We start from the raw sequence: 17,566 nt of genomic DNA, 5'->3' as shown, positions 1-17,566 counted from the left end.
GGGATGCAATTTGCAACGTGGTGGCGTGCGAGAGCACAGACTGGCTGTAGCGGCACAAGACCCTTCATTTTGATGCAAATTGAACCTTTAAGATGCTTGAAGCCTAAGCTGGTCACTAAATTGCCAAAAATATTGCTAATTATTGTTCTCCATGGCCACCAAATGCATATAGATTTAGTAATATTAATTCGAATTACCACCAAAAGCAGAAGAAGAACAATAACAACATATAAAGATTGGTGGGTGAGTAAAAGAAACCCTTGAGATTAGAATTGGAATAGACGATAGGAATGAGGAAAATGATTAAAAAAATAAAGAAATGTTAACTAATAAAGAGGGGGGTTTGGTTTAGGGGTATGAAATTCTCAGGAAAGTGAATTTGACTGGAGTAGTTGGGTATGACTTTGATTATTTTCTCTTGTTTTGATTTTGTATACATATACATATTTCTAGAACATGTAGCTAAGTTTGAATTGATGAGGATGAAGCACTCTCAGTGAAAGCGAGAGGAGGGGCCGAGGATCTGGGGAAACTGCCGGCGATGATTTGAGAGTGGTGAGTGAAGAAGAACGAAGGAGGTGAAGTGGGGCTGATTCATTCTGGTAATTAAGGTAAAAGATTGGGATGGAGAAGATGAAAGAAAATGGTATTTTGGGAATTTCATAAAATTTTTAATGGAATTAATTTTAAATTTAATGATTGGGTATTTTTGTCAAACGATACTCATTTTTCATGGGTACAATGTTAGTTTAATTTTTTTTTGTGGTTAGTTTTATCGGCGTTTAAATATTTGATGGTCAGAAATAGCTATTTACTCGCTATAAAATAGATATGCTTTGTATATTAATACATATATCTCCATTTTGAGCACTTACTGCCATATTTTTTTTTATTGTAGTTCTGATATATTCTAGATGTTGTCATAATAATTTAAGAAGTTAAAGAGAGTTCCAAATTTAAAAATATGCAGAAAAATAGAACAATGCAATCAAGATACATATCTTGTATCGAGAAGTTTAATTTATGTACGTGTATCGTAAGTTACATAAACATCAATATTAAAAAATAAAAAAGACTAAAAACTGTTAAATTGTAGATAAACTTCTTAATTTAATTTTCAAAAAAAATCATAATTCATAAATAAAAAGCAAATCAAAGTTTCATGTGTATGCAAGTTAATGCTAGCTGAGTACCTCTTGATTATGTTTGTAGTTGACTAGTTGGTATGAATGAATTGATGGTGGGTTGTCAATCATTCTTTACAGAATATGTGTACTGAGTTTAGTCTTAAAGTTGATTTGGCATTATTTATGATGCGTTGTCTGAATAAGTGCCTTTACAATCATACGAGTAAAATAGCCTAGTTTGTGGGATTATACGGTGCATGATGTTCAAAACACTTTGATAGTTTTGTCTTGAAACGTTCATTTAGATGTGTTGTTGATTGTGATCAACATCACCTTTTTTTTCCTTCATTGTTATTGGAATTATTTTTACGGGTAACTTTCTATTGTTGATTGACTTGTTAATATAGTCCTTTCTAATATTAATTTACTTACTAAACATGCGTCACATATTTATTACTGATGAGCGGATAATTTATACGCTTTTGGCATTGTTTTTAAGTAGTTTTTAGTATGATTTAGTTAGTTTTTAGTATATTTTTATTAGTTTTTAAATAAAAATCACATTTCTGGACTTTACTATGAGTTTGTGTGTTTTTTTGTGATTTCAGGTAATTTCTGGCTGAAATTGAGGTACTTGAGCAAAAATCTTATTCAGAGGCTGAAGAAGGACTGCAGATGCTGTTGGATTCTGACCTCCCTGCACTCGAAATAGATTTTCTGGAGCTACAGACACCCAATTGGCGCACTCTCAATTGCGTTGGAAATTAGACATCCAGGGCTTTCCAGAAATATATATTAGTCCATACTTTGCCCGAGTTTTGATGACGCAAACTGGTGTTCAAACGCCAACTTCCTGTCCTATTCTGAAGTTAAACGCCAGAAACAGGTTGCAAATCAGAGTTAAATGCCAGAAACAGGCTACAACCTGGTGTTTAGCTCCAAAAAGAGTCTCTACATATAAAAGCTCAGGCTCAGCCCAAGCACATACCAAGTGGGCCCGGAAGTGGATTTCTGCATCAATTACTTATCTTATGTAACCCTAGCTACTAGTTTAGTATAAAAACTACTTTTAGTGATTTATTTCACAATCTTTAGGATATTTTTATGTTCAGAGATCATGATTAGGGGCTGGCCATTCGGCCATGCCTAGACCACTTTCACTTATGTAATTTTCAACGGTGGAGTTTCTACACCCCATAGATTAAGGTGTGGAGCTCTGCTGTTCCTCATGAATTAATGCAAAGTACTATTATTTTTCTATTCAATTCAAGCTTATTCTTATTCCAAGATATTCACTCGCACTTCAACTTGTTGAATGTGATGATCCGTGACACTCATCATCATTCTCACCTATGAACGCGTGCCTGACAACTACTTCCGTTCTACCTCAGATTGAGCGTATATCTCTTACCCTCCATTCCGAAAGATCGGAGTCTTCGTGGTATAAGCTAGAATTATTGGCGGCCATTCCTAAGATCCAGAAAGTCTAAACCTTGTCTGTGGTATTCTGAGTAGGATCTGGGATGGGATGACTGTGACGAGCTTCAAACTCGCGAGTGTTGGGCGTAGTGACAGACGCAAAAGGATCAATGGATCCTATTCCAACATGAGTGGGAACTGACAGATGATTAGCCGTGCGGTGACAGCGTATTTGGACCATTTTCACTGAAAAGACGGACGGTAGCCATTGACAAGGGTGATCCCCCAACATACAGCTTGTCATGGAAAGGAGTATGAATGATTGGATGAAGGCAGTAGGAAAGCAGAGATTCAGAAGGAACAAAGCATCTCCATATGCTTATCTGAAATTCCTACCAATGAATTGCATAAGTATTTCTATCCTATTTTATATTTTATTTCTATTTTAATTATTAAAATCTCATAACCATTTGAATCTGCCTGACTGAGATTTACAAGATGACCATAGCTTGCTTCAAGCCGACAATCTCTGTGGGATCGACCCTTACTCACGTAAGGTTTATTACTTGGACGACCCAGTGCACTTACTGGTTAGTTGTGCAGAGTTGTGAAAAAGAATTGAGATTATGATCGTACGTACCAAGTTTTTGGCGCCGTTGAGATCACAATTTCATGTACCAAGTTTTTGGCGCCATTGCTGGGGATTGTTCGAGTTTGGACAACTGACGATTCATCTTGTTGCTCAGATTAGGTAATTTTATTTTATTTTTAAGCTTTTTATTTTCGAAAAATTTTCAAAAAAAATAAAATAAATTATTCTATGTTCTTCAGAATTTTTAAGAATGAATTCTAGAGTTTCATCATGATCTGTTGAAGCCTGGCTGGCTGTCAAGCCATGTCTAATTTTTGGACTGAGGTTTTCACTCATCATGGCAAGAGCCCTTGGACTCCCATCTAATCAGCTGTTGTATGTCTGATTTGTATGCTAAAGCTTGGCTGGCCGTTGGCCATGTCTAGTGTTTTGGACCGAAGCTTTCACTGAAAGCTTGGCTGGCTAGTAAGCCATGTCTAATTCCTAGACCGGAGTTTTAGACTAACATTGCATGATTCCTGGAATTCTCATTAGAAATTTTGAAATCTTTATTTTCTTTTTCCAATTAATTTTTGAAAAATACCAAAAAATTTTAATAAAATCATAAAAAAACCAAAAATTTGATGTTTCTTGCTTAAGTCTAGTGTTAATTTTTAAGTTTGGTGTCAATTGTATCTTTTTAATTTTTCTTAAAATTTTTGAAAACTCATGCATGATGTTCTTCATAATCTTCAAGTTGTTCTTGATGATTTGCTTTGTTTGATCTTTGCATTTTCATGTTTTGTGTCTTTTCTTATTTTTCATATGTATTTTCAAATTGTTAGTGTCTAAACATTGAAAATTTCTAAGTTTGGTGTCTTGCATGTTTCTCTTTTCTTAAAAATTTTCAAAAATAAAGTTCTTAGTGTTCATCTTGACATTCAAAGTGTTCTTGGTGTTCATCTTGACATTCAAAGTGTTCTTGCATGCATTGTGTGTTTTGATTCATAATTTTCAAAAATTTGGTTTGATTTAGTCAAAAGTTTTAAAAATCTAGTTGTTTCTTATGAGTCAAGTCAAATTTTCAATTTAAAAATCCTATCTTTTCAAAACTTTTTCAAAAATCAAATCTTTTTCATTTTTCTTTTATGATTTTCGAAAATTTAAAAAAATGATTTTCAAAATCTTTTTCTTAATTTCATTTCATAATTTCAAAATCTTTACTAACAATTAATGTGAAAGGTTCAATCTTTAAATTTTAGAATCATATCTTTTAGTTTCTTGTTAGTCAAGTAATCAACTTCAATTTTCAAAATCAAATATTTTTAAATTTCTTTTTCAAAATAAATTTCAATCATATATTTTTCAAAACTTAATTTCAAAATCATTTCTAACTTCTTATCTTTTCAAAATTGATTTTCAAATCTTTTTCAATTAACTACTTGACTTTTTGTTTGTTTTACTAATTCTCATCTTTTGCAAAACCACCTAACTACTTTTCTCTCTCATTTTCAAAAACTCCCCCCTCCACTTTCTCAAAATTTCTTTCAAATTAACTAATTGTTTTAAATTTTAATTTAATTTAATTTTATTTCTCTTTTAAATTTCAAATTATAACTAATATTTAAAATAAAAATAAAAATATTTTTATTTTATTTAATTTTCGAATTTTTCCCCCTCTCATCTCTTTCTATTTATTTATTTATCTACTAACACTTCTCTTCTACTCAAAATTTGAACCCCCTCTTCTTCTCTGTGTTCGAATTTTTCTCTTCTCCTTCTTCTATTCTTCTCTTCTTCTACTCACATAAAGGAATCTCTATACTGTGACATAGATGATTCCTCTTCTTTTCTGTTCTCTTCTTCTTCATATGAGCAGGAACAGGGATAAAGACATTCTTATTGATGCTGATTCTGAACCTGAAAGGACCCTTAAGAGGAAACTAAGAGAAGCTAAAGCACAACCCTCTGGAGAGGACCTGACAGAAATTTTTGAAAAAGAAGGAGACATGGCCGAACCCAATAACAATGGTGGAGATACAAGGAAGATGATTGGTGACTTTATTGCACCCTCTTCTAACTTCTATGGAAGAAGCATCTCAATTCCTGCCATTGGAGCAAACAACTTTGAGCTTAAGCCTCAATTAGTTTCTCTAATGCAACAGAATTGCAAGTTTCATGGACTTCCATTGGAAGATTCTCATCAGTTCCTATCTGAATTCTTGCAAATCTGTGACACTGTCAAGATCAATGGAGTTGATCCCGAGGTCTACAGGCTTATGCTTTTCCCTTTTGCTGTAAGAGACAAAGCTAGAACATGGTTGGATTCACAACCTAAGGAAAGCCTGAACTCTTGGGAAAAGCTGGTCAGTGCTTTCCTGGCCAAATTTTTTTCACCTCAAAAGATGAGCAAGCTTAGAGTGGAAATCCAAACCTTCAGACAGAAAGAATGTGAGTCCCTCTATGAAGCTTGGGAAAGATATAAGCAATTCATCAAAAGGTGTCCTACTGACATGCTTCCAGAATGGAGCATCATATGTATATTCTATGATGGTCTGTCTGAGTTGTCAAAAATGTCATTGGACTATTCTGCAGGAGGATCTCTTCATCTGAAAACCCCTGCAGAAGATCAGGAACTCATTGAAATGGTTACAAATAACCAGTTCATGTACACCTCTGAGAGGAATCCTGTGAACAATGGGATGCCTCAGAAAAAGGGAGTTCTTGAAATCGATACTCTGAATACCATATTGGCTCAGAACAAAATATTGACTCAGCAAGTCAATATGATTTCTCAGAGTCTGAATGGATTGCAAGCTGCATCCAACAGTACTAAAGAAGCATCTTCTGAAGAAGAAGCTTATGATCCTGAGAACCCTACAATGGCAGAGGTGAATTACATGGGAGAACCCTATGGAAACACCTATAATCCATCATGGAGAAATCATCCAAATTTCTCATGGAAGGACCAACAGAAGCCTCAACAAGGCTTCAATAATAATGGTGGAAGAAATAGGTTTAGCAATAGCAAGCCTTTTCCATCATCTTCTCAGCAACAGACAGAAAATTCTGAACAGAGCCATTCTGGCCTGGAAACCATAGTCTCTGATCTATCCAAGACCACACTAAGTTTCATGAATGAAACAAGGTCCTCCATCAGAAATTTGGAGGCATAGGTGGGTCAGCTGAGTAAGAAGATTACTGAAACTCCTCCCAGTACTCTCCCAAGCAATACAGAAGAAAATTCCAAGAGAGAGTGCAAGGCCATAACCATGATCAACATGGCCGAACCTGGAGAGAGTGAGGAGGACGTGAGTCCCAGTGAGAAAAGCTTCATGGGACGTCCTTTGGACAGAAAGGAGTTTCCCTTTGAGGAACCAAAGGAATCTGAGGCTCATACAGAGACCATAGAGATTCCATTGAACTTCCTTCTGCCATTCATGAGCTCTGATGAATATTCTTCCTCTGAAAAGGATGAAGACATCACTGAAGAGCAAGTTGCTAAATATCTAGGAGCAATCATGAAGTTGAATGCCAAATTATTTGGTACTGAGACTAGGGAGGATGAACCCCCCTTGTTCACCAATGAACTGAGTGCATTAATGAGGCAGACATTACCTTAGAAGAAACTGGATCCCGAAAAATTCTTCATACCTTGTACCATAGGCACCATGACCTTTGAAAAGGCTCTGTGTGAGCTGGGGTCAGCGATAAACCTCATGCCACTCTCTGTAATGGAGAAACTGGAAATCTTTGAGGTACAAGCTGCAAGAATCTCACTAGAGATGGCAGACAAATCAATGAAACAGGCTTATGGATTAGTAGAGGACGTGCTAGTGAAGGTTGAAAGCCTTTACATCCCTGATGATTTCATAATCCTAGATACTGGGAAGGATGAGGATGAATCCATCATCCATGGCAGACCCTTCCTAGCCACAGCAAAAGCTGTGATTGATGTTGACAGAGGAGAGTTGGTCCTTAAGTTGAATGAGGACTACCTTGTATTCAAGACTCAAGGTTCTCTTTCTGTAACCATGGAGAGGAAGCATGAAAAGCTTCTCTCAATACAGAGTCAAACAAAACCCCCACATTTAAACTCTAAGTTTGGTGTTGGAAAGCCACAATCAAACTCTAAGTTTGGTGTTGAGAGGCCCCAACCTTGCTCTGATTATTTGTGAGGCTCCATGAGAGCTCACTGTCAAGCTATTGACATTAAAGAAGCGCTTATTGGGAGGCAACCCAATGTTATTTAATTATATCTATTTATTTTCCATTGTTATTTTATGTTTTCTTTAGGTTGATGATCATGTGAAGTCACAAAAATAACTGAAAAATCAAAAATAGAATAAAAAATAGCATTAAAAATAGCTCACCCTGGAGGAAGAGCTTACTAGTGTTTAAACGCCAGTAAGAAGCATCAGACTGGCGTTTAACGCCAGAAACAGGCACCAGACTGGCGTTTAATGCCAGAACAGAGCATATACTTGGCGTTTAACGCCAAGAATGGGAGAAAAGCTGGCGTTAAACACCAGAAACAAGCAGTAACCTGGCGTTTAACGCCAGAAGTGCACTCTAAGGGCGTTTTGCACGCCTAAATGGAGCAGGGAATGCTAAGTCCTTGACCCCTCAGGATCTGTGGACCCCACAGAATCCCCACCTACCCCACCTCTTCTTCTCTCCTCTTCACACTCTTTTATAACACTCTTCCCCAAATACCCTTCACCAATCACTTCCATATCTCTTCCCCAAATACCCTTCACCACTTACATCCATCCACTTTTCCCCAAAAACCCCACCTACCTCCAAATTCAAAACCCTTTCCCTCCTAAACCTAACACTAACACACGAAACCTAACCCTTCCCCCACCCCTATATAAACCCCTCAACACTACCTCATTTTCACACATTACAAACACTTCTTCCCCCTTGGCCGAATACACTCTTCCCCTCCATCTCCTCTATTTTCTTCTTCTTCTACTATTTTCCTTCTTCTTTTGCTCGCAAACTGGCGTTTAACGCCAGAAAGAAGCATCAAGCTGGCGTTAAACGCCAGAAACAAGCACCAGACTGGCGTTTAACGCCAGAATAGAGCATGAAAGTGGCATTAAACGCCAGAAACAGGCTACATTTGGGTGTTTAATGCCAAAAACAGGCAGTAGTCTGGCGTTAAACGCCAGTATTGCATACAAAGGGCGTTTTGCACGCCTAATTGGAGCAGGGATGCTAAATCCTTGACTCCTTAGGATCTGTGGACCCCACAGGATCCCCACCTTTTTTTCTCTCCTCTTCACACCTTTTCATAACACTCTTCCACAAATACCCTTCACCAATCACCTCCATATCTCTTCCCCAAAAACTCTTCCCCACTCACATTCATCCACTCTTCCCCAAAAATCTCACCTACCTCTAAATTCAAAATCCTTTCCCTCCCAAACCCAACCCTAATACACGAAAACTAACCCTTCCCCTACCCCTATATAAACCCCCAACACTACCTCATTTCACACATTACAAACACTTCTTTTCCCTCCTTGGCCGAATACACACTTTCCCTCCATCTCCTCTATTTTCTTCTTCTTCTACTATTTTCCTTCTTCTTTTGCTCGAGGATGAGCAAACATTTTAAGTTTGGTGTGGTAAAAACATTGCTTTTTGTTTTTCCATAATCATTAATGGCACCCAAGGCCAGAGAAACCTCAAGAAAGAGGAAAGGGAAGGAAATTTCTTCCACCTCTGAGTCATGGGAGATGGAGAGATTCATCTCAAAGGTCCATCAAGACCACTTCTATGAAGTTGTGGCCAAGAAAAAGGTAATCCCTGAGGTCCCTTTTAAGCTCAAAAAGGGCGAGTATCCGGAGATCCAACAAGAGATTAGAAGAAGAGGATGGGAAGTTCTCTCCAATCCTATTCAACAAGTCGGAATCTTAATGGTTCAAGAGTTCTATGCAAACGCATGGATCACTAGGAACCATGATCAAAGTATGAACCCAAACCCAAAGAATTGGCTTACAATGGTTCGGGAGAAATACTTAGATTTCAGTTCGAAAAATGTAAGGTTGGCGTTCAACTTGCCAATGATGCAAGAAAACGCACGCCCCTACACTAGAAGGGTCAACTTTGATCAAAGGTTGGACCAAGTCCTCATGGACATATGTGTGGAAGGAGCTCAATGGAAAATTGACTCAAGAGGCAAGCCGGTTCAATTGAAAAGGCATGACCTTAAGCCTGTGGCTAGAGGATGGTTGGAGTTCATCCAACACTCAATCATTCCCACTAGCAACCAGTCTGAAGTTACTATAGACCGGGCCATCATGATCCATAGTATCATGATTGGGGAGGAGGTGGAAGTTCATGAGATTATACCTCAAGAACTCTACAAGGTGGCTGACAAGTCCCCCACTTTGGCAAAGTTAGCCTTTCCTCACCTCATTTGTCACCTCTGCAATTCGGCTGGGATTGTCATAGAGGGAGACATCCTCATTGAAGAGGACAAGCCCATCACCAAAAAGAGGATGGAGTAAACAAGAGAACCCACTCATGGACCTCAACAAGAGCATGAGGAAGTTCCTCATCATGAAATCCCTGAGATGCCTCAAGGGATGCATTTCCCTCCACAAAACTATTGGGAGCAAATCAATACTTCCCTAGGAGAATTAAGTTCCAACATGGGACAACTAAGGGTGGAGCACCAAGAGCATTCCATCCTCCTCCATGAAATTAGAGAGGATCAAAGAGCTATGAGGGAGGAGCAACAAAGGCAAGGAAGAGACATTGAGGAGCTAAAGCACTCCATAAGATCTTCAAAAGGAAGAACTAGCCACCATCACTAAGGTGGACCCGTTCTTTAATTTCCTTGTTCTTTATTTTTCTGTTTTTCGTTTACTATGCCTTATGTTTTATTTATGTTTGTGTCTTTACTACATGATCATTAGTGTCTAGTAACTATGTCTTAAAGCTATGAATGTCCTATAAATCCATCACCTCTCTTAAATGAAAAAAATGTTTTAAACACAAAAGAACAAGAAGTACATGATTTTGAATTCATCCTTGAAATTAGTTTAATTATTTTGATGTGGTGACAATACTTTTTGTTTTCTGAATGAATGCTTGAACAGTGCATATGTCTTTTGAATTTGCTGTTTATGAATATTAAAATTGTTGGCTCTTGAAAGAATGATGAAAAAGGAGAAATGTTATTGATAATCTGAAAAATCATAAAATTGATTCTTGAAGCAAGAAAAAGCAGTGAAGAACAAAGCTTGCGAAAAAAAAGAAAAAAGAAAAAGAAAAAAAAAGCAAGCAGAAAAAGCCAAGAGCTCTTTAAACCAAAAGGCAAGAGCAAAAAGCCAGTAACCCTTTAAACCAAAAGGCAAGGGTAAAAAGGAATCCAAGGCTTTGAGCATCAGTGGATAGGAGGGCCCAAAGGAATAAAATCCTGGCCTAAGCGGCTAAACCAAGCTGTCCCTAACCATGTGCTTGTGGCGTGAAGGTGTCAAGTGAAGAGCTTGAGACTGAGCGGTTAAAGTCATGATCCAAAGCAAAGAGAGTGTGCTTAAGAACCCTGGACACCTCTAATTGGGGACTCTAGCAAAGCTGAGTCACAATCTGAAAAGGTTCACCCAGTTATGTGTCTGTGGCATTTATGTATCCGGTGGTAATACTGGAAAACAAAGTGCTTAGGGCCACGGCCAAGACTCATAAAGTAGCTGTGTTCAAGAATCAACATACTGAACTAGGAGAATCAATAATACCATCTAAATTCTGAGTTCTTATAGATGCCAATCATTCTGAACTTCAAGGGATAAAGTGAGATGCCAAAACTATTCAGAGGCAAAAAGCTACTAGTCCCGCTCATCTAATTGGAGCTAAGTTTCATTTATATTTTAGAATTTATACTATATTCTCTTCTTTTTATCCTATTTGATTTTCAGTTGCTTGGAGACAAGCAACAATTTAAGTTTGGTGTTGTGATGAGCTGATAATTTATACGCTTTTTGGCATTGTTTTTAAGTAGTTTTTAGTATGATTTAGTTAGTTTTTAGTATATTTTTATTAGTTTTTAAATAAAAAATCACATTTATGGACTTTAATATGATTTTATGTGTTTTTTTGTGATTTCAGGTAATTTCTGGTTGAAATTGAGGGACTTGAGCAAAAATCTTATTCAGAGGCTGAAGAAGGACTGCAGATGTTGTTGGATTCTGACCTCGCTGCACTCGAAATGGATTTTCTAGAGCTACAAAAATCCAATTGCCACGCTCTCAAATGCGTTGGAAAGTAGACATCCAGGGCTTTTCAGAGATATATAATAGTCCATACTTTGTCTGAGTTTTGATGACGCAAACTGGCGTTCAAACGCCAACTTCCTGCCCTATTCTGAAGTTAAACGCCAGAAACAGGCTACAACCTGGCGTTTAACTCCAAAAAGAGTCTCTACACATGAAAGCTCAATGCTCAGCCCAAGCACATACCAAGTGGGCCCGAAAGTGGATTTCTGCATCAATTACTTATCTTATGTAACCCTAGCTACTAGTTTAGTATAAAAACTACTTTTAGTGATTTATTTCACAATCTTTTGGATATTTTTATGTTCAGAGATCACGATTAGGAGGCTGGCCATTCAGCCATGCCTGGACCACTTTCACTTATGTAATTTTCAACGGTGGAGCTTCTACACCCCATAGATTAAGGTGTGGAGTTCTGCTGTTCCTCATGAATTAATGCAAAGTACTATTGTTTTTCTATTCAATTCAAGCTTATTCTTATTCCAAGATATTCACTCGCACTTCAACCTGTTGAATGTGATGATCCGTGACACTCATCATCATTCTCACCTATGAACGCGTGCCTGACAACCACTTCCGTCCTACCTCAGATTGAGCGTATATCTCTTAGCCTCCATTCCGAAAGATCAGAGTCTTTGTGGTATAAGCTAGAATTATTGGCGGCCATTCCTGAGATCCGGAAAGTCTAAACCTTGTCTGTGGTATTCCGAGTAGGATCTGGGATGGGATGACTGTGACGAGCTTCAAACTCGCGAGTGTTGGGCGTAGTGACAGACGCAAAAGGATCAATGGATCCTATTCCAACATGAGTGGGAACCGACAGATGATTAGCCGTGCGGTGACAGCGCATTTGGACCATTTTCACTGAAAGGACGGACGGTAGCCATTGACAAGGGTGATCCCCAACATACAGCTTGCCATGAAAAGGAGTATGAATGATTGGATGAAGGCAGTAGGAAAGCAGAGATTCAGAAGGAACAAAGCATCTCCATACGCTTATCTGATATTCCTACCAATGAATTGCATAAGTATTTCTATCCTATTTTATATTTTATTTATATTTTAATTATTAAAACCTCATAATCATTTGAATCTGTCTGACTGAGATTTACAAGATGACCATAGCTTGCTTCAAACCGACAATCTCCGTGGGATCGACCCTTACTCACGTAAGGTTTATTACTTGGACGACCCAGTGCACTTGCTGGTTAGTTGTGCGGAGTTGTGAAAAAAGAATTGAGATTATGATCGTGCGTACCAAGTTTTTGGCGCCGTTGAGATCACAATTTCATGCACCAATTACTCAACTGTACTGTGTCATCAAAAGCATTTTTATTCCGTTCTAACATGTTTATTTCTTTTGCTAGCAGGAGGACTTGATGTAAAGAAAATATTATTTTTTTATAGAAATATGAGATGGGATGGGATGGGATGGGTCTCATATATACTTTAGTTATCTAAATGTAATATTTTCATGTCTTCTGTACTTTTTTTAAGAGACTTTACTCGGTATTACATGTAATGGATAAATTATGCACTATTTTAATTTGTGCTGTTTGGACTAAACATATGTAGCTTATAATGTAAATTTTATGATTTAGATTTCTTGGAATTTTCTTTTTTAGACTTATTTTATGATTATAATAATTTTGGGATGTGATTATATTTTAAAAATAAATAAATATCAGAAAATTGAGTAAGCTATGGTCACGATTTTTCAAAAGGGTGACCATAGACTGAGCTATGATCACAGTTTAAAAAAGGAACGACCACATAGTAAGCTATGGTCACGATTTTAAAATAGGGTGACCATAGATAAGTTATGGTCACGGTATTTTATCATGACCATAAATAAGGCTATAGTCACGATTTTTCAAAAGGGTGACCATAGAGTGAGCTATGGTCACAGTTTTAAAATAGGGTGACCATAGGTAAGTTATGATTATGCTAAAATCGTGACCATAAATCAGCCTATGGTCACAGATTTACAAAAGGGTGACCATAGCCTAATCTATGGTCACAGTTTTAAAATAGGGTGACCATAGATAAGCTATGGTCACAGTTTTTACGTATGACCAAAGAGTAACCTATGGTCACGGTAAAAAAACGTGGCCTAAAATATCAGATTTAAGCACTACAACCATGACCATAAAAACCATGACTATAGATAAAAAAAAACTGTGACCATAGACCTATGGACACAACAAAATTGGCCACGGTGGAAAAACCGTGACCATAGGCGAAAAACCGTGACCATAGACCTACAGTCACCCTTTTCACTAGCTAACCGTGACCATATACCTTTTTTTGTAGTGGATTCGATTAAATTAGTTTCAGAACCAATAGATAATCAAGTATAATTGGACTCAATTCGATGCACTTGATCATAATTGGTCTAGGTAATGATTCTGGGGGAACGGAATCTAAACCAACCCATAGACCCGAACCCCTTTTTATTAAATAAAAAATATAAAGTTAAAAAATATATATTATTTTTGCTGAAATACCTAACTCTAAAACCAAAGTACCAAACACAACAGCCACCCCCACCCATTGTATTATATTATTTTCTCTCCATATTCCCCACCCCCAAAATCAAAATTCAAGAAAACTCTAGCAGAGGTCAAAGCCTATTCACACCCTTACTCACCTCCGTCACTAACGGCGAGTATGGAATCACTCGCTCACGGCAGTGGCTGAAGGTTGAAGGCAAGCTTACTCCCTCATTCACGACAATCACTAACTCACTTAAGGAAGGCCGTAGCAACATCGTCGTGTCACTCACAACACTGCAGCAACGTCGTCCTCTTCAGCAGCGACGTCCTCTCTAGCATGACAACGTGTGTTGTCCAGTCGAGCGTGTGTTAGTGTCACCCTCTCAAGGCAGCGATGTCGTCGTCTCCAGCATGCGTTGTGTAGTTGTCAACAGCATTCTCCAGTTGTCAACAATGTCGTTCTCCTCAGATCTGTGGTGATCATCTTCTTCGGTTAAGTATGAATCCAATTTTTTTAGGATTAAGTGTCGTTAATTTTTTTATATACTCTATTAATTGGTTTGTTATAAGAATTGGAGGTTGTTCTTTTTAATCTCTGTTAAAATTTTTGTTCAATTCATTTGTTTTGAAATTCTGAGTTTAGAGTTCTTGTTAAAATCCATGTTAGTGACAAATTCTAAGTTCTTGTAAAATGTGTAAGAATTCTGAGTGGCTGATGTTTTGACAGTTTTGTTATGATTTTTTGTAGTTTAAAAAATGGCAAAAACTAATCTTGATAGTGACACTGTTGTTGGAAGCATATCCTCTCCAAGTGCAGTCACTCTCACTGCCATTCATGATGGTATTTCTGGTGGAACTTCATTGAGTCCAGCTCCCTCACTACTGCCTGCCTTAAATCCTCCATCAGAACCTAATGCACAAATACAAACACATACTAAAGCTACTAGAGCTACCGTTAAGCCTCCAAAAGAGGTATAACATAAACCCAGTAGGACATTTAGGGTGTTTGGGCTCATTTTTCTAAAAGTTCTCCTAATGAAGTCACTTGTAACTATTGTAAAAAAAAATATGCATGCAATAGTGCTAGTCATAGTGCCGCAAATGTGCATAAATATTTGAGAATTTGCACTAAAAATTTTCATAAGCAAGTTGAAAAGGGACAAAAGACCATTGCACTTGGGAGCCAATTTGAGGACGACCCTAATGTTGTTAGTATGAAGCTTGTTGATTTTAATCAAGAGCAAACTCGTCTTGCCCTTACAAAGATGATAATTGTTGATGACTTCATTTTAAATTTGTTAAGGCTCAAAACTTTATAGAGTTTATGAGTGAAGCACGACCTAAGTTTGGAGTTTTCTCACGTATCACAATTTCTAGAGATTGTATGACTTTATTTAGATATGAAAAAGAGAAGTTGAGAAAGATGCTATCTGAAAATCACTCATGCAAATGGTTTTCCTTACTACTGATATTTGGACCTCAATTCAGAATTTATACTATATCTGTGACTGCACATTATATTGATGTGGGGTGGACATTGAATAAAAAAATTTTGAATTTTGGTTTGATTACTTATCATAAGGGTGAGACTATAGGAAGAGCCTTAGAACAATGCTTGCAAGAGTGGAGTATTAGAAAGATATGTTGTGTAACTGTTAACAATGTTAGTACTAATGGTGTTACAATTATTGCATATTTACTTAGAGGCATGATTGGAATGGGTCAATATTGTTAAATGGAATTTCATGCATATGAAATGTTGTGCTTACATCTTAAATCTAATTATCGATGATGATATGAAGGAGATTGATAGCTCAATAAGTAAAATCAGAACTGCATCAAGTTTGTTAGGTCATCTCCTGCTAGGATGCAAGTTTTTAAGATGTGTATTCAAGAGGCAAACATAACTTGTAAGGCTATGGTAGTGTTAGATGTGCCTATTAGGTGGAACTCCACTTATTTGAAATGCTGCTGAAAAGTTTGAGTCAGCTTTTAGTCGGTTTAATTATCAAGACTCCTTCTATTTGTTAGCGCTTGAGTTTGAAAGAAGATCTCTAATGCTAATGATTGAAAAATGGCACCTGTGTTTGTGAAGTTTTTGAAGATATTTTATGATGCTACTCTTTCTTTCTCTAGTTCTTTGAATATTACATGTAATAATTTTTTCAATAAATTGTGTGACATTTAAAAAATTTTGAATAAGTAGAGAAAGAGTAATGATGTTGGTTTGCCAAAAATGGCTACACGAATGAAAGTGAAATTAGACAAATATTGAGAGGATAATAGCATAAATTACTTTTTTTGTGGTTGTTTTTCTTGATTCTCGTTATAAGTTGAAGGACATCATTCATAAGCTATTTGAGTATTACTCCATGATATATTTCCTTCCGAATGGTAGTTCTTCTGGTAGTTTCAACTCTAGTAGCATTGCCTCTCATAATCATGGCCTTGGTGGTAAAAATACAAATAAGGAGGAAGATGGCTATAAGGATGAGTTTAAATTGAAGGATTAAAAAAAATAAGATGAGGTCAAAAGGAATGAGTTGAAAGATACATGGAAGATAATGCAGAGGATAACATTCTCAGTTTTGACATTTAGCGTTGATAAAAATTAAAATCAATAAAGTATTATGTTCTTTCTCACATGACTAAGAATTTGTTAGCTAGCTATTTCTGTCTCTACCATGTCTCCTGAGTCGACATTTACTATTAGTGGTTATGTGCTTGACCCATTTAGAAGTTTTTTGAGTTATTCTACTGTTGAGTCTCTAATTTGCATACAAAGTTGGTTGAGGGCTCGAGAGAAGATGCATGATTTAAAGAAAGAATTTGAGGATAAAAAATAACTTGAATTAGGTAACTATTTTTTTACTTATATTTTTTAAAATCATTATGTATTGTTGTTATTGTTGAGTCTCTAATTATAATTTAATTCTTGTGATTGTAGAGTTTTTAGTTTTATCAATATCTAATGAAACCGTTGGAGTTGATATTGTTTAGAACAATTTAAGGTTAACATTTTTTTTATTAATTATTTGTTTACTAAATTACTTTTAATTAATCAATTTATATATTGACATTGACTAATTATATGCTGATTTTTTAAAGGTCACAACTCCTCTCTTGAATATACTTAGTTGATGGAATGAAGAATTATGGAGTGAAGCTTTTGAGGACTTGTTGTTATTGCACTTTTATTTGTAGTTTTTAATGTGTTTGAATTATTATGGGTATTTTGTTATTGTTATAATATTATTGACTTGTTTATTGATACTACATGTTTACTATATATATTTACAGAATTAAAAAAAAAACTCTTTTTTTCAATTTTTTTTCTAAATTCCTATTTCATCGAGTGCTCAATTACCCAAATCGAACCAATCCGTTCTTAATTGGTTTGGTTTGGTTCAGGTATTCATATAAAAAAAAATGCAAAACTGAACCAATTACAATTTAATTTATTTGATTCTCATTTCACCTTAAATTTGAACCAACTTAACCCGTGAATACCTCTAAAGTAAATTATTTAAATTAGTCCTCAACGAATTTTAGATAATAAGATATTTTAATTCTTAACCAATTTTTATTTTCAATAAGTTTTTGAGAATTGTTATAAATGGCTTCTTCTTTGTTTTTATTCAAATTTTAATTTTAATATATTTCTTGAAC

Source organism: Arachis ipaensis, chromosome B02 (assembly GCF_000816755.2).
Source record: "Arachis ipaensis cultivar K30076 chromosome B02, Araip1.1, whole genome shotgun sequence".
NCBI classification, from domain to species: Eukaryota; Viridiplantae; Streptophyta; class Magnoliopsida; order Fabales; family Fabaceae; genus Arachis; species Arachis ipaensis.
This window is presented reverse-complemented; position numbering follows the sequence as displayed.